The following is a 20,759-nucleotide window of genomic DNA, read 5'->3' as shown; positions in this document are numbered from 1 at the left end:
CCCCTAGATGGCAGGCATTCCCACACATATTAAATATGTTATAGTATATCCTAGGTACAATATATATGTGCAGAACCGGATTTTGTTATTGTTGTTGCAAAGGAAGGATTGTATTCAGAAGGTAAAAATAATCTGGGAAGAGAAACAAAACAAAACAAAACAAAACAAAAAAAAAAACAATGCTCACAGTTTACACTCATTTCCCAGTGTTCCTCTTCTGGATGTAGCTGATTCTGTCCATCATTGATCAATTGGAATTGGATTAGCTCTTCTCTATGTTGAAGATATCCACTTCCATCAGAATACATCCTCATACATTATCATTGTTGAAGTGTATAATGATCCTCTAGTTCTGCTCATTTCACTTAGCATCAGTTGATGTAAGTCTCTCCAAGCCTCTCTGTATTTCTCCTGCTGGTCATTTCTTACAGAACAATAATATTCCATAACATTCATATACCATAATTTACCCAACCATTCTCCAATTGATGGACATCCATTCATTTTCCAGTTTCTAGCCACTATGAAAAGGGCTGCCACAAACATTTTAGCACATACAGGTCCCTTTCCCTTTTTTAGTATTTTCTTGGGATATAAGCCCAGTAGTAGTATGGCTGGGTCAAAGGGTATGCACATTTTGATAACTTTTGGGGCATAATTCCAGATTGCTCTCCAGAATGGTTGGATTCTTTCACAACTCCACCAACAATGCATCAGTGTCCCAGTTTTTCCACAGCCCCTCCAACATTCATCATTATTTGTTCCTGTCATCTTAGCCAATCTGACAGGTGTGTAATGACACACACACACACACACACACACACACACACACACACACACAGAATAGATGGCAGGTAACCTCAAAGAGTAGGACACTATTAACTAGTGGAAAGGTTTCCTGAAGAAGATGCAATTTGAACAAAATTTTTAAGGAAGTCAGGGAAACCAGGAGAAAGACCAGAACAAGCTGGTCTTTCTTTGCAGCTGACACAGGTTTTTTGACTCCAAATACCATTTTCTATCTCCTAAATTGTAAAACCTTTAAATCTTCCTCCTAATTCAAAACAATTAGCAAGACATAATCTTTATTCCTATATATTGGGCCCAGTATTGTAAGCATACTGGAATATGAAGTCTTTTGTAACATAATAAGGAAAAGGGCCAAAGTATGGACTGCCCTGATAATGGTTGTTGTCCATTTCCTAAGTATTTAGGCATTCATTCAAATAGGGTCTCCTTGGCATGGCTGGTGACTTTGTGACAGATGAAGAACTCTGCACAGTGCCCATGGTGCTGAATGCTTCATTTTCTAAAAATGTAGCTGGAAAAATTCCCAGATTGTACATCTGCCTCTCTAATTTACACCTCTGAAGATAAGGGTGAGCATGAGAGAAGTGAGAAGGAGTAATGAACCACTGAACACTGTGTTTGCAAGCACTGCTGGAGATTCCACCTCAATCTGGCTTTAGTAAGATCAGGTATAAAATGAACACTTGAGCAGCACCCAGGGCCAGGACTGCAAATTTATATTCTGTTAATCTTTTCCTTTTCTCATTCAAAATTGGTTATGGGCATTTTCTTCCTCCTTTTTAACCCCTCCTGTCTCCTATAATAATTATCTCTTCCATATCTTCTACCGAGCTTTTCATGACTCTTTTCTTTTATGATAGCTATATCTCAAACTTCTCCATTGTTTTCCTTTGTTCAGCTTGATGCCAGGCTGCAAATCCCCAGTGTGCTTGAGTATGTATTTTATCTTCACTCTTGGGCTCTCCCTTTTTCCTGTAAGTCTTACTTACTGGACAATAATTCTCTAAGGACAAGAATAACATCCAAACCCTGTTTTGATCCTAAAATCTATCTGCAATCAATCAATTTACAAGCTAGTATTAAACCTTATAAAATGTCAAGCACTATGCTAGGAGTGTGGAATACAAATATAGAGAATGAAGTAATCCTTAATCATGAAGATTTACATTCTAAACTGGAAGGAATAGTATATCTTATACATACTGAATAAGGAGAAAGAGAAAAATGCAAATAAATATAAAGCAGTTATCTATATGGTAGTTTTGAATGGCATGATAGAAGCAGTTATGGAGATCAAGAAAAGGCTTTAAGTGAAAGCTTAATATGCATTACATTTTGAAGAAAGATATGTATATCACAAATACTTAATAAATTCTTACAGAATTAGACTGATTTGGACTGTCCAACAGTCTCTTTTATCTTCAGAGGTATAAATTAGGTCAAGATGTTTCCTATTAAGAAAAACTACAATAAGCTTCAGAGCCTTTGAGCATAGACTAAGAGAAAATGTGAAAAGACTAAGCTATCAGCAGCAACGATTTTCAAGACAATGGAGCTAAGTCTTGGTCTTTTCTATGTTCAGATGAAGACCATATTCTTTCTTTTTGAAGAACAAGGGTCATTTTAACTTTTACTTTTAAGAAATTTTAACTTCAATTTGTAACCAAGACATGGGTAATTTGGTCTTTTGTTTCTGTTCTTTAAATGAAATCAGAAGAAAATTATCTATTTTTTAAAATACCATAAACACTTGATTTTATTTAGATATCTGGCAATATACATGAATTGATAGATGAGCCTATTAGCACAGGTTATTAATAACATAACAATTCATATAGTATTATGGAATTTTCCATTTGAAAGAAAACAAAGGGGACATGTGGTACATGTAACAATTCAATACATGCATGTTCTCTACAACAAACAGAAAGACGTTCACCCAGTTTCTATTTGATAATTTTCAATGATGACATATTTACTATATTACAATACAGCTCATTTGCAAATTTCTTTAAATCTTGCTTTTAATATTAAAATACTCTTAAAGAGAGAATGAAAAACCACTTTGATATTTACTGACATAATTCTGAAGAATTGGTGAGCCAAAATCCAAATTATAAAGCCAATAAAAACATTTCACAAAGAAAATTAAAATAATAAGACAATATATCAAAACTTATGGAATACAGCTAAAATAATGATATGGGGAAAATAATTCTCTTTAGATATTTACATCAATAAAATAAAGAAGGAAAATTAAGTATACAATTAAATTTAAAATAATTAAAATTTAACAACAACAAATTCCCAACTAAGGAAGAGAATTGAAAATTTGAAATTAAAAACACATATAAAATTTAAAAAACACAAATAAATTGATAAAATTAAAAGATTAAAATATAGTAGGTAAAGACTATTTTAAATTTTTATTTATTTATTATTGCAGCTTTTTATTTACAAAACATATGCATGGGTAATTTTTCAACATTGACTCTTGCAAATTTTCCCCTCCCCCTCCCCTAGATGGCATGTAGTCCAATACATGTTAAATATGTTAAATATATGTCAAATCCAATATATGTATACATATTTATAGTCATTTTGCTGCACAAGAAAAATCAGATCTAGAAAGGAAAAAACAAAAACAAAACAAAACAAACAAACAAAAAAAAAAACCTGAGAAGAAAAACAAAAATAGAAGCAAACAATAACAGAAAGAGTGAAAATCTAATGTTGTACTCCACACTCATTTCCCATAGTCCTCTCTCCTCATCTTCATCACTGTCTTCATCACTGAACAATTGGAACTGGTTTGAATCATCTCATTGTTGAAGAGAGCCACATCCATCAGAATTGATCATCATATAAAAACTAATTTTTTAGAAGAAAAAGAAAAACTAAATTGTCCATACAAAAGTAAAAAAAAGAAAAAAGAAAAACACAAGATTGAAAAAGAAATAAAATAAAATTTTGATACTATTTTGTACAATTATATACTAATAAAATTGAAAACCCAGAGGAAATTAATGAATATTTACAAAATACTCAGATTAACAAAGTTTGGATTCAATGCCAGCAAAAGGAGCTAAACAATTAAAAATATCTAGAAAAAGATGGATTTATGCATGAATTCTACCAAACATTCAAAGCACAAGTAGTTCCAATATTTCATAAGCCATCTGTGAGGATAAGAAAAGAAGGCATTCTTCCAATATCTTTCAATATTCTGAATATGGTCTTGGTACCTAAAGCAAAGAAATACAAAGCAGAGAAGGAAAATAACAGAGCAATCCCTAAAACATAATGGTATAAAAATTTGAAATATAATATTATCAAGCAGGCTATAAAAAAATTAGAAAAAATATACATTATATATAACCAGAGTGGCTTAATGGTTGGAAGGCAGAATTACTTGTATATAGGGAAGACTATAAATGTAATAAATGGTATTGATAACATAAATAATAAACATAATTTATCAATATATAGTGAAATGGCTTTTTGCAAAATCTTGTAACCAGGGGCAGAGCCAAGATGGCGAAGAAGCCACACACGACTTTCTAAGCTCTCTCTTACCCTCACTACCAGCTATTTAATTCAGCCTCAAAAATAGCGCTTGACTGGTAAAACCCACAAAGATTAGAAGTACAACAACTTATCAGCCAAAGAGAATCTGGAATTTCATCAGAAAAGGTCTGTCCAGAGGCGTGGAAAAAGACCAGCAGTGTACAGTGATAGAACTAGGCTAGCATATTGTGCAGATTGGGCTGGGGAGGCTTCTGGGGTTAGAAAAGCTATAGAGACAGATGACTCTGGCATAGGCTGATTGCTCTACTCCACTTGCAAAATGGCAGATCAGCAGAGAAATCAAAGACACTTAAAAAAAACTCTAGAAATTATAGTCTGCCTATAGCTACCCCAAACCAGAAGTGACTCAACACAGATCACAGCACTGCTGTGCACCCGCCTTCTGCTGTACAGGGCTTTTTCCTTGGTTAAAAATCTGCAAGGCAGGGGGACACAGCCTGGAGCAGCCTCTAATCTGCACAGTGTAGGGCTCAGCCTGAGGCAGTGGAACTTCCACAGCAGCGAAACTTCTGCAGCAGCAACAGTGCTTCCCAGGGCAGAGAAACTTCTGATCTGTGCACTGGGGCTATTTGCTGATGAGCTGCTAATATCCATACTTCGTACCTTTGCAGTCCATTCACAAGACAGCTGCTGTCCATATATCTATCCCTGTTCTGCAGAGGAAGCTGGTAACCTCCTTACCCTGAAGTCAGACCCCATAGATTTTTAAAAATGAGTAAAAAAAAAAAAAATGAAGAGAAAGATCAATAGCTTCTATACAGAAAGAGAGCAGATTTGCATCCCCAAGGAGAGTAATAGCAAACAGTTTCCAGATAATACTCTGAAGGGGAATGTTACCTTGCCCCTATCATATAATTCTCTCCTAGAAGGGACTATAAAAAACCTCAAAAGAGAGTTAGAAGGAAAATGGGGAAAGGAAAGAACCTATGCAAGAGAGTAACAAGGTCCTGAAATTTGAATTGGAAAAGATAAAGAATTCACAGGAAGTGCAGGGAAACAAAATTTGTGAATTGGAAAAGTTTTAAAAATCCCTAGAAAGTAGGATTTGTGAATTGGAAAAGATAAAGAATTCCCAAGAAAGTAGGATTTGTGAATTGGAAAAAGAAAATAACTCACTAAAAAAAAAAAAAAAAAAAAAAAAAAAAGTGAAATGGAAAAGAAAAATTCCATAGAGCAAAACAACTCATTTAAAAACTCAATTGGACATATACAAAAAGAAGTAAAAAAAAAAATGAAGAAAATAACACATTAAAAATCAGAACTGAACAAATAGAAATGAATGATTCATTGAGACACCAAGAATCAATCAAGCAAAACTAAAAAAACGAAAAACTAGAGAAAAATGTCAAATATTTACTTGAAAAATCAACAGACCTGGAAAATAGATCTAAAAGAGATAATCTGAGGATTATTGGACTTCCAGAAAATTATGATTAAAAAAGAGCATAGATTCTATTTTATAGAAAATCATCAAAGAGAACTGAGCCCAGAGGTAATAGAACCACAAGGTAAAATATGCATTGGAAGGATTCATCGAACACCTTCTGAAAAAGACCCTAAAAAAAAAAACCTTCACAGAATATTGTGGTCAAACTTCAGAACCATCAGACTAAGGAAAAAAACATTGCAAGCAGCTAGGAAAAAGCAATTCAAATACTGAGGTGCCACAATAAGGGTAAATCAAGATCTGGCTGCCTCCATATTAAAGGATCAAAGGGCCTGGAATCTGATATTCCAAAAATCAAAAGAACTTGGAATACAGCCAAGAATAAATTACCCAGTGAAATTGAGCATTTTCTTCCATGGAAGAAGATGGACATTTAATGAAACAAATGAATTCCATTTGTTTCTAAGGAAAAAAAGAGATCTAAACAATAAATATGATCTCCAACCACAGGACTCAAGAGAAGCAGAAAGCAGTAAAAGGAATTCTTGAGAATTGTATTTCTGTTGTGGATATACAGAAAGTCTACATGTATAATTTGATTTTACTGATATAACATAAAAAAGGAAAGTAGAAATGGAAAGGGGATAGTATCAGAAAATGGGAAAAGGGGAGATAAAAAGAGGGAAACTACATCCCAGGAAGAGGCAAAGAAAACTTATCATATCTGAGGGAATTTATAGAGGGGAAGGAACATTGTGTGAATTGTATTCTCATCAGAACTGGCTCAAAGAGAAAATAATTTGTTTTACAGAGAATTCTCTCTCACCTCATTAAAAAGGGGGAGAGGAAAAGGGAAAAGGAAAAGAGTAATAAGGGAAGGATACAAGAAAGGGGAAGGGATTTAAAAGGAGTTGGGAGGGATAAGAAAAAGGGAGGGATGCATGACACAAGTGGGGCCCATAAGTTTAATATTGGGGAAGGGGTTCGGGGGGCAAGAAACAAAAGCATAATCTGGGGATAATATGATAGCAGAAAATACAGAATTAGTAATTTTAACTGTAAATGTGAATGGGATAAATTCTCCCATTAAGTGGAGGCAGATAGCAGACTGGATCAAAAGTCAGAGCCCTATAATAATATGTTGTTTACAGGAAACACATTTAAAGCAGGGAGATACATATTAAAGGTAAAAGGCTGGAGCAGAATCTATTATGATTCAAGTGAAGTCAAACAAGCAGGGGTAGCCATCCTTATCTCAGATCAAGCAAAAGCAAAAATTGATCTAATTAAAAGAGATAAGGAAGGAAATGATATCTTGCTAAAGGGTAGCATAAACAATGAAGCCATATCAATACTAAACACATATGCACCAAGTGGTACTGCATCTAACTTCCTAAAGGAGAAGTTAAGAGAGTTGCAAGAAGAAATAGACAGCAAAACTATAATAATGGGAGATCTCAACCTTGCAGAATTAGATAAATCAAACCACAAAACAAATAAGAAAGAGGTAACTAAAATATTAGAAAAATTAGGTATGATAGATCTTTGGAGAAAACTGAAAGGAGATAGGAAGGAGTATACTTTCTTCTCAGTAGTTCATGGAACTTATATAAAAATTGACCATATATTAGGACATAAAGATCTGAAAATTAAATGCAGGAAGGCAGAAATAGTAAATGCTTTCTTTTCAGGTCATGATGCAATAAAAACTACATTCAACAAAAAGTTAGGGGTAAATAGACCAAAAAGTAATTGGAAAATGAACAATCTCATCTTAAAGAATGACTGGGTGAAACAGCAAATTATAGAAACAATTAATACTTTCACTCAAGATAATGACAACGATGAGACATCATACCAAAATTTGTGGGATGCAGCTAAAGCAGTAATGAGGGGAAATTTTATATCTTTAGAGGCTTACTTGAATAAAATAGAAAAAGAAAAGATCAATGAATTGGGTTTACAACTTAAAAAGCTAGAAAAAGGCCAAATTAAAAACCCCCAATCAAATACTAAACTTGAAATTCTAAAATTAAAAGGAGAAATTAATAATATTGAAAGTAAAAATACTATTGAACTAATAAATAAAACTAAGAGTTGGTTTTATGAAAAAAAACAATAAAATAAACCTTTGGTAAATCTAATTAGATAAAGGAGATAGGAAAATCAAGTTGTTAGCCTTAAAAATGAAAACGGGGATCTTTCCACCAATGAAGAGGAAATTAGAGAAATAATAAGGAGTTACTTTGCCCAACTTTATGCCAATAAATTTGATAACCTAAAAGAAATGGATGACTACCTCCAAAAATATAGGCTTTCCAGATTAACAGAGGAGGAAGTAAATTGCTTAAATAGTCCCATTTCAGAAAAAAGAAATAGAATAAGCTAGTAATCAACTCCCTAAGAAAAAATCCCCATGGCCAGATGGATTTACATGTGAATTCTACCAAACATTCAAAAAAGAATCCAATCATTCTGGAAAGCAATCTGGAATTATGCCCCCAAAATTATCAAACTGTGCATACCCTTTGATCCAGAAGTACTACTACTGGGCTTATATCCCAAAGAAATACTAAAGAAGGGAAAGGGACCTGTATGTGCCAAAATGTTTGTGGCAGCCCTTTTTGTAGTGGCTAGAAACTGGAAAATGAATGGATGCTCATCAACTGGAGAATGGTTGGTAAATTATGGTATATAAATGTTATAGAATATTATTGTTTTGTAAGAAATGACCAGCAGGATGAATACAGAGAGGATTGGAGAGACCTACATGAACTGATACTGAGTGATATGAACAGAACCAGGAGATCATTATACACTTCAACAATGATAATGTATGAAGATGCATTCTGATGGAAGTGGATATCTTCAAGAAAGAGAAGATCTAATTCAGTTCCTGTTGATCAATGATGGACAGAATCAGCTACACCCAGAGAAGGAACACTGGGAAATGAGTGTAAAGTATTTGCACTTTTGTCTTTCTTCCCCAGGTTATTTTTACCTTCTGAATCCAATTCTTCCTGTGCAACAAGAAATTTGGTTCTGCACACACATATTGTATCTAGGATATACTATAACACATTTAACATGTATGGGACTGCCTGTCTTTTAGGGGAGGGGGTGGAGGGAAGGAGGAGAAAATTTGGAACAGAAGTGAATACAAGGGATAATGTTGTAAAAAATTACCCATGCATATGTACTGTTAAAAAAAATTATAATTATAAAATTAATGAAAAAATAACACCTTGTAATCATTTCCATGAATTTTTTTTAAATTTAAAGGTACTTTAAAACTTTAAGAAAAGTTTAGCCCCTTTTCAAAGAGATCAAGGCAAAGCAAAGATACTATTTAATGTTGGTATAGAAATGCTAATTTTGTCAATGATAAGACAGGAAAATTAAGAAAAAATGAATGGTAATGAAAAAAATAAATAATTTTTGTACATAATATGATGATTTACATAGAAAATTATAAAATTTTAACCAAAAATTCATTGAACAATAAATTCAGCAAAGTTCAGGATATAAAATATATCTATATAAATCAGCAGTATTTTTTCATGCTAGCAACAACATCAAGCAGGACAAACTGGAATAAACAAATAGCTACAGGTACTATAAAATTTTTGAGACTTATCTACCAAGATACTCTCAGGACTATTAAAAAAAATCCAATTAAAACTGCTCTTTGAAGAATACAGACCTAAATCTTTGGAGAAACATTCATTGCTCATGAGTAAGTGGAGTCAATAATCTTTTTAAATAACACAATTAACTAAATCAATTTATTCAGTGTTATGCTAAATTACCAAAAGAATATTTTATAAAATAAGAAAAAAATATCAAATTCATATGGAGGAAAACAAGACCAAGAATCTCAAGACTATTTATGAAACAAGTCCAAAAAAGGGTTCTTTCTATAAGTACCAATCTCAAACTGTACTACAAAGCAGTAAAGATTAAAACAATTTAGAACTGGTTTTTAAAAGAAAAAAAATGTTCTTTCAAAGGAATAGTACACAAAATACAAAAGCAGGCAAATTTGTTTATTGAGTGCTTAATACAACAAAAGACCCTAGCTATTGGAAGAAGAAGTCATTTTTTGACAGACTTCTGGAAAAACTGGAAAATGGTCTGACATAAATTAGGCATATACCAAAGATAACATTTAATGAAGTTCTAGAAATACTAATTAAGTCAATGATAAAATGGGATAATTAAGAGCAAATAAATAGGTAAAGAAAAAAATAATTTTGTAGGTGATATGATAATTTATATAGAAAACTATAAAATTTTAACCAAAAAGTCATTGTTATATGCCAAGACAAAATGGTAAAAAGTAACATCTAAACAAATTGATAGATTTATAGATTTAGGGGAAGAGTTTATATTTGAGGAATTAGATAAAATGAAAAAAATTTGAGTGAATGAAAAGTTTTGAAATATACAAATAAATCTAATGTAGTAAATATTAGTTGGCAAACAGTTAATTGAGGGAAAAAATCTTGGAAGTAAGTTTCTCTTATAAAATTCCCTTACCAAAAATATAAAATAAATTAAATCTAATAAGACTTTAAACCATTCCTCATAAATGAATTCTCAAAAATATTAACAGGCAATTTTCAAAGGAAGAAATTCAAATCATCATCAACTGAAAAGTGTTTGAAATAATTATTAGAGAAATGCAAATTAAAAAAAAAAACAACTGAAGTTCCAAGTTTCTAACAAACTGGCAAAGATAACAAAATAGAAAAAAACAAAAAGATGTTTTAGGGGCTGTGGAAAAACAGGAGATCAGTGCACTGCTGTTGAAGCTGTAAATTATTGGTCCAATCTTTTTGGATAGGAATCTGGAACTATGCCAAAAAGATTATTAAAACTATCCCTATCCTTTGATCCATCTAGACCACTACTAGGTCTATATGACAAAGTGATAAAACAAATAGGAAAAATACATTCATACAAACACATACATATATATAAATATACATATACACACATACACTTGAACTCTTTTCAGAGTAGCCATAAATTAAAACTTTAGGAGATATCCTCCCATTGAAAATGACTAAACAATTTGTAGTATGTGAACATAATGGAATGCACCATAAGAAATAATGAAATGGAGACTTTCACAGGAAACTGGGAAGATCTTTAGGAATTCATTTAAAGTAAAAAGAGGAGAACTAGGAGAACAAGTTACACAGATATATAACATTATAGACAAAAACAAGACTTTAGAATTCTTGTTGATTAAATGATAATGAGTCCAAAAGATATAATATATTACTGACTTCATTTCAAATAATTGATAAAGTTAAATTCAAAAAGAACTATATTTATATTTTCGTGTATGTTCAATGTGAAATTTTATTTTGTGAGTGTATGCCTCTGATGAGTTTTTTTGTTGTTGTTCAACTTACAAAGGGATATAAAGAGGGACAAATTTTAAAAATTAAAAAGAAAAATATTGAAATAAGTTTTATATTTTGTATCATTAGTAATGGACATTGAAGAAGACTTTATTACAAAGGTTTCAATAAAAATGTCTTCAAACCCCAAGTCAAATGCCAGTTTCTTCATTATCTCTTCTCTGTTACCTCATTCAGGAGTGAATTTTCCCTCATAGACATAAAGGCCTTTACAGGTCTTGTAATAGTTATCATTTTTACTTTGTCACAAGGTTATTAATATACAGAGGTAGTCCTCTAGTTTATAAACTTTATGAGAATGTTTCGCATATAAATAGATATTAAATTAAAATGCTTCATTGTCATTCATGACCATTTTTTATGTGTAGTTGTATGTACCCACCCAATTTTCTTACCCATGTCCATGAAACAATTTCAGCAGATAACTTTTTATTGATACAAAATCTGTAAATCTTTAGGAAAAAGGCACAAAAGGATCAAAATTGTAAGTAATCCAATTGAGAATGTAGAGAGATATGGTAAAAGTAATTAGATTGTAACATATAGGTGATTGATTTTTTCATAATCATTTCAGTCTTTTATATACACATTATATTCTAAGTTGCTGTTGCTCCTAGCTATCATGAGTTTTTGTTGACAATAAGATAAAGTACTTCTTGACTGAGGTCAAATATTTAAGCATTTTGAAACCTTGGCATTGTGATGATTGGCTCACATTAAGTCAACAAGCATTTATTAATTGCTTTACTATATGTCAGACACTATGCTAAGAGCTTTGAGTACAAAGGCTGAGAACAGTTTCTGTTCTTAAGTAGCTAACAATTATGTACAAAATGGAGATATCCAAAAGGAACCACCCAAGGTTAAGGAAGATTAAGAAAAGTTTACCAAGGGAGCAATTTTGCCAGAGGTAGAAATGAAGAGAGAGAATATTCTAGGAATGAATGACAGTCAGTGAAAATGCACAGAATCAGAAGATGGAATGTTATGTACAAGAAAGAACAAAAAGGCCAGTAAAGAAAAGCATAAAATCTAAGAATACTGGAAAAAGAAAAACATCAGATTATGAAGGATGACACAAAGTCTATTTTACCTTTAATCTGGATGTTACAGAGTCTTATCAGAGTTGATTGAATGGGGAGTGGGATGTGATATGATCAAAAATGATCAAAAATTTGACAACTGAGTAGAAAATGAGATTCAAATGGGGAGACTTGAGTCAGGGAGATCAATAGATAGGGTACTATGATAGTCCAGGCATAAGGGGATGAAAAATTTAACCAGGGTATTGGCAATTTCAGAGTTGAGAAAGAGTTATATATGAAAGATATTACCAAGATAGACATGACAAAATTTGTTAATTTATTGAATATGAGGTCAGAAAGTAAATAAAGAAACAAGGATGTCACATGACTCTAGATTACTGGGATTATGTTGTACAAGTTCATTCTAATATCTCCTTTTTTTATTATATTTCCTCCAATTAAATTGTTTAAAGGTTGAAACTATTAGAATTGCATGATTTATATCCTTTTTTTTATTATCAAAATGTCATGTTGATTCTGAGGCTACCTTAAAAGTTTTTGGTATGATTGGACCTGAAAAGCTGATTCTGTTATTCTATCACAAAAAAATTCTGTTTTTTCATTTATAGCAAGGTTAGAGAATATCTCATATATTGGCCATATGAGATCCACAAAATCTTTTGACCTGGTCTTGCTAAGGCAGTCACAGGTAATAATGAGCTGAAAGCTTAGTACAACAACCTCCAATTGCTTGACTTTATAACTTAATATTTTTATGGTCCATGTATGATATTAAAAACATCCAATTGGCCCTTGGCAGAAAAAAAGTCCCCCCCCCCCCGATTTATGATATTGGCTCTGTGATTGATCATTTCAACTATTCACTATTCACTCTCAACTGCTCTAGAATTTTTTGCATCTTTTTTTTTTTTAATAACAAGTTCTATTTCTTGTTATTGCTTAGCCCTGAATTGTCCCAAACATTGTCTTTCTCCATTCCTACGGAATTCTATTTAATAAAGTCATACAACCATGCCAACTCATTCCTTCCATTTTTTTTCCATTTCCCATTAATTGCTTAGTCTTCTTCAGTCTTGCTTTTGACCCCAGTATTGAATTATTTAACTATATATATATATATATGTGTGTGTGTGTGTATGTGAGTGTGTGTATGTATGCAAATACACACACACACACACACACACACACATATATATATATATATATATATTTAATCTAATGCAATAACTTTTCCATTGATATTACACTAAATACAAGAATTAATTTGGACAGTCATCTTTACTATATTACCTCAATTTAATATGTGTGTATTTCTCTCAAGTTTGTGAATGCCTCACAGTGATTAAGAAAACCAGACATTCACTGTAGACTTTAATTCCTATAAAGTGTTATTTATTTCATTATATGCTTTAATTATTATTCATTTTTCTCATTTTAAACCACAAACATTAGATAGGAGGGGACTTCAGAGGTGAAGGCAAGATGGCGGAGTAAAATCAAGAAGCTGCTCAAGCTTTCCCAGTATTCCTCAAAAATTACATAAAACCAAGCCTCTTAACAGTGTCTGAAGGAATGAAACTACTTTCTAGCTGAAGATAGACTGAAAAATCTTCAAGAAAAGTAAGTCTCACTGGGGTAGAAAGGGTATTCAGCCCAGCTCATATAGACCCTGGGGAAGCTGGTGAGAAGGTCTTAATAATAGCCAATTACCAACTAAAACCCTCAGTCTTGGCTCAGTAAAGGAGCAAATCAGAGGGGCAGCCTCCAGTCCCAGGTAAGAAAGCAAACTGGGAAACTCTCAGACTATTTCCTGAAAAGAGCAGGCAAAGCTACCCCTGCAAACACAAGGGGCACCTGAGCTCAAAGCCAAGGCTCAGAACTTCACAGGAAGCTGTGGACAGTACCTCTTTACCTCAGGAGCAGAGCTCAAGTATAAAAGTGGGGGGGGGGGAGAAAAAGGAAATATACAGAGAAAAGAAGGAAAATCAGCAAGAAACAGAAAAGAATCTCGACCATAAAAAGCTACTATAGGAACAGGCCAGACCAAAACACAAACTCAGATGAGAATTAGAAGGAACACAAAAGAAATCTCAAAGAATGAGATAAATTGGTCTCAAGCCCAAAGAGGCTTCTTGGAAATACTTATAAAAGACTTCAAAAGGCAAATAAGAGAGGTGGAAGAAAAAATGAGAAAAGAAATGAGTTTTGTATGAGAGAGTCAACAGTTTGGAAAAGGAAGGGAAAAAACAACAACTAAACAGTAGAACAAGCCAAACAGAAAGAGAGACACAAAAGAAAACTGTAGAAAATCAGACATTAAATATTAGAACAGAGCAAATGGAATCTAATGGCTTTGTGAGGCAAGAATCAGTCAAACAAACTAAAAAGAATTAAAAAAGGGAAGAAAATGAGAAATACCTTACTGGCAAAATAGCTGACCTGGACAATAGATTCAGAAGAAACAATTTAAAAATTATTGGCCTACCATGGCCCAAGACCAAACAAAGAACCTGGATAGCATTTTATAAGAAATCATTAAGGAAAACTTCCCCATTCTTGAAATGGAGGGAGAAATACTCACTGAAAGACTCTATCACCTCTATAAAGAGATCTCACAAGGAAGATCCCAAGGAACATTTCTGTGAAACTCCAATTATGATATTAATGAAAAAAGTACTTCAAGCTGCCAAACAAAAACAATTCAAATATCAAGAAGCAACAGTCATGATTATCCAGGATCCGGCAGCTTCTCCAACAAAGGATTGGAAGGCCTGAAATACCATAGTCCAAAAGGTAAAGGACCTGGCTTTACAACCAAGAATTAACTACCCAGTGAGATTCAGCAATATCTTTCAGGGGAAAAGATGGAGCTTCTATGAAGTAAGAGACTTTCAATCTTTTCTATTGAAAAAAAAAAAAAAACACACCCACAGAATTAAACAAAAAAATTAATAACATAGGATTCAAGAGAACTATCAAAAGGTAAATGGGGAAATATATATATATATATGTACATATATACACATATATATGTATATATACATATATATGTACATATATATATATGGGAAAACATATATATATATGTAACATTTGAGAACTGTATATGATATCTGGACAGGCAGAAGGAGTAATCACATGGACTGAGAGTGTAGTTGTGAATGGACTCTGATGGGATGACATAAAAAAAGACCTTAAAGGGTGAAAAAAGGTGTACCTGGAAAAAGAGGAAAGGGAGGGTATAATGGAAAAATTAGTTCATACCAAGAGGCTCAAAAGACCTAATACAATCCAGGGGAAAAGGGAGGAAGATGAGTATTGTCTAAAACTTGATTCCATCAGTTTAGGATCTAAGACAGAATACTTAATCATTCAATTAGGCATACAAATTTATATGAAATAGGAAGAGAAAGAGGAAAAGAAAAGGGAGGGACAGGATAGAAGGGATGATAGAAATATTAGAGGAAAAGGTAAGAAAAGAGGGGATTGATGATAGGAGATAAAAAGTAGTGGGTAAAAAAACACAAGACTAATGACAGGGTGGAAAGAGAGAACAAAAGTGTATATAAGGGAAAAATAGGATGTAGCAAAATTTAGAGTTGGTAAGCATAACTATTAATGTGAATAAGATGAACTCTCCCATAAAACAGAAGCAAATAGCAGAGTAGATTAAATAGCATCCTGCAATATGTTGTTTACAAGCAATACATTTGGCACAGAGAGACACATAATAATTAAAGTTAAAAGGCTGGAACAGAATTTATTATGCTTTAGCTGAAGTAAAAAAAAAAAAAGCAGGGGTAGCAATTCTAATCTCAGATAAAGCAAAAGTAAAATAGATCTTATTAAAAGAGATAAGGAGGGAAAGTACACCTTGATAAAGGATACTGTAAATAATGAAATAGTAAGGATATTAAATATGTATGCACCAAGAGGTAGTGCAGCTAAATTCCTAGAGAAGATTTTCAGCCAGTTACAGGAAGAAATAGGCAGCAAAACTATACTAGTGGGTGACTTCAACTTTCCCCTCTCAGAATCAGACATATGTAAGCACAAAATAAAGAAGAAAGAAACTAGGGAGTTAATAGGATCCTCAAAAACCTAGATTATGACAGATCTCTGGAGAAAATTGAACAGGACAGAAAGGAATAACTATATCTCACACCTCTTATCAAAATAAGGTCAAAATGAGTACATGATTTGAAGATAAAGAATGATAGTATAAATAAGTTAGGATAACGAAGAATAATTGTCAGATCTTTGGAGAAGGGAGGAATTTATGACCAAAGAAGAACTAGAAAACATTATGAAAGGCAAAATGGACAATTTTGATAAATTAATTATCAGTAAATTAAAATTAAAATAAATTTTATATTAAATTAAAAATATTTTGCATAAAAAAAAAAACCAAGACTAAAAGGGATGTACAAAGCTGGGAAAAAAATCTTTACAGCCAGTGTTTCTGAAAAAGATCTCTTTTCTAAAATATATAAAGAACTATGTTCAATTTATGAGAATACAAGTCATTCCCCAATTGATAAATTGTCAAAGGGTATGAATACAAAATTTTATGATGATGAAATTAAAGCCATATATAATCATATGCAAAAATGCTCTAAGTCACTACAGATGAGACTAATGCAAATTAAAACAACTCTGAGGTACCACTTTATACCTCTCAGATTGACTAATTTGCCAGGAAAAAATGATGATTAATGTTGGAAGGAATTTGGGAAAACTGGGACACTAAAGTATTGTTGGTAGAATTATAAAATGATACAACTATTCCAGAGAACAATGAGGAACCATATCCAAATGACTATAAATCTGTCCATACCCTTTGACCCAGCAGTACCATTCAGTGGGTCTGTATCCCAAGGAAATCATAAAGGACTGAAAAGGACCCACATATGCAAAAATGTTTGTAGCATCTCTTTTTGTAGTAGTAAAGAATTGGAAAATGAGTTGATTCTCATTTGGAGAATTTTTCTCTTTCAACATGATTCACAAAGCAATGATTATTAAAAATAAATAAATTTGCTATGAAAAAAAAATTAGAGAAGAGGGAAAAATCATATCAGACCAGTCAACAATCAGGGCAGGCTTTAAGTTGAACTGACTATGAAGATATTAATAAATCTAAGGCTATCAATTTTATATAATTTCCAAAAAAATACTATATTTATATGTGTATGTATTGTTTTTTTAATAGATAGAGGTTGATATCCAAGGACTTGGACATGGATGATGAATTTTTCAGTCATGGGAACTCACGATACAAAAAGATTTAAGATGTCTTTTATTCATTTTTCAGACTTTTCTACTTCTGTAATTATATGGGAGAAGTTGTGGGAAAGGAAAGCAAATGATATTTAGAATTGTAGTTTTTATACCACTTGTAAATATTAATTTCCTTCTTGGTATTCTATGAGTAACATTTTTCCAGTGACCAATTAACTGAAATTATAGGGAAAATGAAACTGCATCAATATTTACATTTTCATAATAATGTAAGATAGGAGAGAAAATAAAAATTATATACAATGTGGTTTACAGGATCTCCTTGAAGAGAAAAATAAAGGAATAGGCAGTTTCTTTTATCATATGCCAAAATGAATCTATATCTATACATACCTCTATATGCATTCATTATATACAGACATTATATATGCAATAATAATATACTACATACATATACATGTATATACATGCATATTATATATAATAATATACCATATGTGCACATACTATATACAATTCAATAATCATACACTACATAATAATATACATACATATATATAATGTTGCTTTTTAATCAAATATTATAGTACACATGATAAATATATGCAAATGACAATAAAGTATAATAAAATAAAAAGAAAAATAATTGTTGGTATTTTAATGGAACCAGAAAGTAGTGTGGTTATGGACTAACACTTTTTTTTTTTAAAGACCAATCAAGTTAATTTTTGAAAAAAAAAAACAAAAAAAAAAAACAATTGATAATGTACTGTTCTGGTCATGGTAACACATGAAAGAAAGAAAAACTGGTCCTTTATTCTTTGTGGACCTCTGCCCCTTTTGTAATTATGGAGGCAAAATATGGAGAAAAAAGGACAATGGGTGCTAAGGACTATATAGTTTTTAGAACACCAAGAAATTGAAAGTAGGAGGAGGAATAAAGGCAGGAACTCAAACAATCTCTCCCCAAACCATCGAAAATTCCTTAAAACAATGATTCTAAAGAAGTTTTAAACTATCAGAACATCCAAAAAGGTGGAGTAGAACATTTTCTAGCTGAAGACAACTTAGAAAATCATTAGAAAAGGTCTGTGACACTAGGATGACACCTAGCCTGCAGTCCTGGTGCAGGCAATGCAGGGCAGCCCCAACCCTTGCCCTAGCTCCTGTGTTAGCTCTGAAAACAGCTGCACAAAATCCCTGAAGCTTGGAACAGTGCATCTTCCATCCTGGAAACATAGCCCTACTTTAACAGAATTAAAAAAGCAAGTAATAAGGTGAGCAAAATGAGCAAATAACAAAAGAAGTTTCTGACCACTGAAAATTATTATGGTAATAAAGATCAAAATATATTCAGAAGAAGATAATAAAGTCAACTCTCCTATATCCAAAGCCTCCAAGAAAAATAAGAACTGGACTCATGCCATGGAAAAGCATAGAGAGTGGGTCAAAGAGAAACACAAAGAGCTAATGAGAAGAATGAGGAAAATCATTACTTAAAAAAGAACTGAGCAAATGAAAGCTATTGGCTTTATGAGAAACCAAGATACAACAAAGCAAAACAAAAAAAATTAAGAAAATAAAAAATGGGAAGTATAATATTGGAAAAACAATTGACTTGGAAAATAGAACTAAAAGAGATAATTTAAAAATTATTAATCTACCTGAAAGTAATGATCAAAAAAAGACTCTGGTTATCATTCAGGAAATTATTAAGGAAAACTGTCCTGATATTCTAGAAGCAGAGGATAAAATAGAAATTGAAAGAATCCACCAATCATATCCTGAAAGAGATCCCAAAATGAAAACTCCCAAGAATATTATACACAAATTTGGAATTCCCAGGTCAAGGAAACAATATTACAAACATCCAGAAAAAAAGAGACTTACTAGGTATCATACATGGAAAGCATAAAATATCATGATAAATCAATCAGCAAATGCTCATCACTGCATGAAGTATCTAAAAATGTGCTCATCACTGTATGAAGGAAACAACCCTTACAATCAAGGAACTTATATTCTAGAGTAAACAATGATCTAGATACTTTTACAGAGAAAAATTTGCTATTGATGTAGGAGGTATTCTGGATTTAGCTGTCTCGGTAGAGTCAAATGACTGACTCTATACAGTGGCCCTCAAACGTTTTAAATAGGGGGCTAGTTCACTGTCCCTCAGACTGTTGGAGGGCCGGACTATAGTAAAAACAAAAGCTCACACTCTGTCTCTGCCCCTCAGCCCATTTGCCATAACCCGGCAGGCCGCATAAATGTCCTCAGCAGGCCACATCTGGCCCGTGGGCCATAGTTTGAGAACCCCTGCAGAGGTAAGATCAAAATTTATAAAATTAAGAATAACAGCAATGAGAAAAATATGACATAGAAGTGAAATAAATTAAACATGGAATTTAATATTAAAAATAATTACATTGCTACAAATTATAATTGGGAGATTTAATTAATATATGTTGAATATCACAGAAAGGAGAGCTAAAGAGCTCAGAAATCACCTCATTCACTCAAAATCTGATTCACTTCCCAGATGGAGAGACATATACCAATGTCAATAGTGTATTACAATATGAGATAATATTAAAAAGTCTTATTAAAATGTGATGGAAGATATGAGCAGCATGAATCACAAAAAAGCAGTGGATGGTAAGTTTAGTTCAAATAAAAATTGGCCTGATATCCAATTAAGCAATATCATCTGTAGTCATTTTAAAAAATACAAACATTTTTTTAAAATTAACAAACATTTTTCAGTAAAGATAGTGAAACAACTTTAATATCTCATCCCAAATGTGCTTAAAGATATGACATCAAAGAAAACAAAGATGTAGAAGGCAATTGGATTGTTTTAAGTATTTATAGAGGAGATTCGTGTAGTGGAGATGCAATTGTGAGAGATGAGAACATATCAAAGACATGGAAAAACATCTTGTAACTTATTAATATCGCAAAAAAGGAATTTGTGACCGAAGGAACAAGAACTTATATGGTATTCATTCAGGTGTTAAAAATTTATATTCCTTCCTCCATAATATCTTTGCTTTTTGCCATTTGTCTCTATTCACATAAAAACCACTTTAGTTAAACCTTCATCATCTAATTTAGATTATTGAAACATATTGTAATTGACTTGTTTCTCTTCTCTTCCCATCTCTAGTGTATCCTCTATGTAGTTGAAATAATTGTTCTTTTTTTATTAAAGCTTTTTTAAAATTTTTCAAAACATATGCCTGGACAATTCTT

This window comes from Sminthopsis crassicaudata, chromosome 3 (assembly GCF_048593235.1).
Source record: "Sminthopsis crassicaudata isolate SCR6 chromosome 3, ASM4859323v1, whole genome shotgun sequence".
Taxonomy (NCBI): Eukaryota; Metazoa; Chordata; class Mammalia; order Dasyuromorphia; family Dasyuridae; genus Sminthopsis; species Sminthopsis crassicaudata.
The sequence above is the reverse complement of the archived record's forward strand: the minus strand, read 5'-3'. Positions refer to the sequence as shown.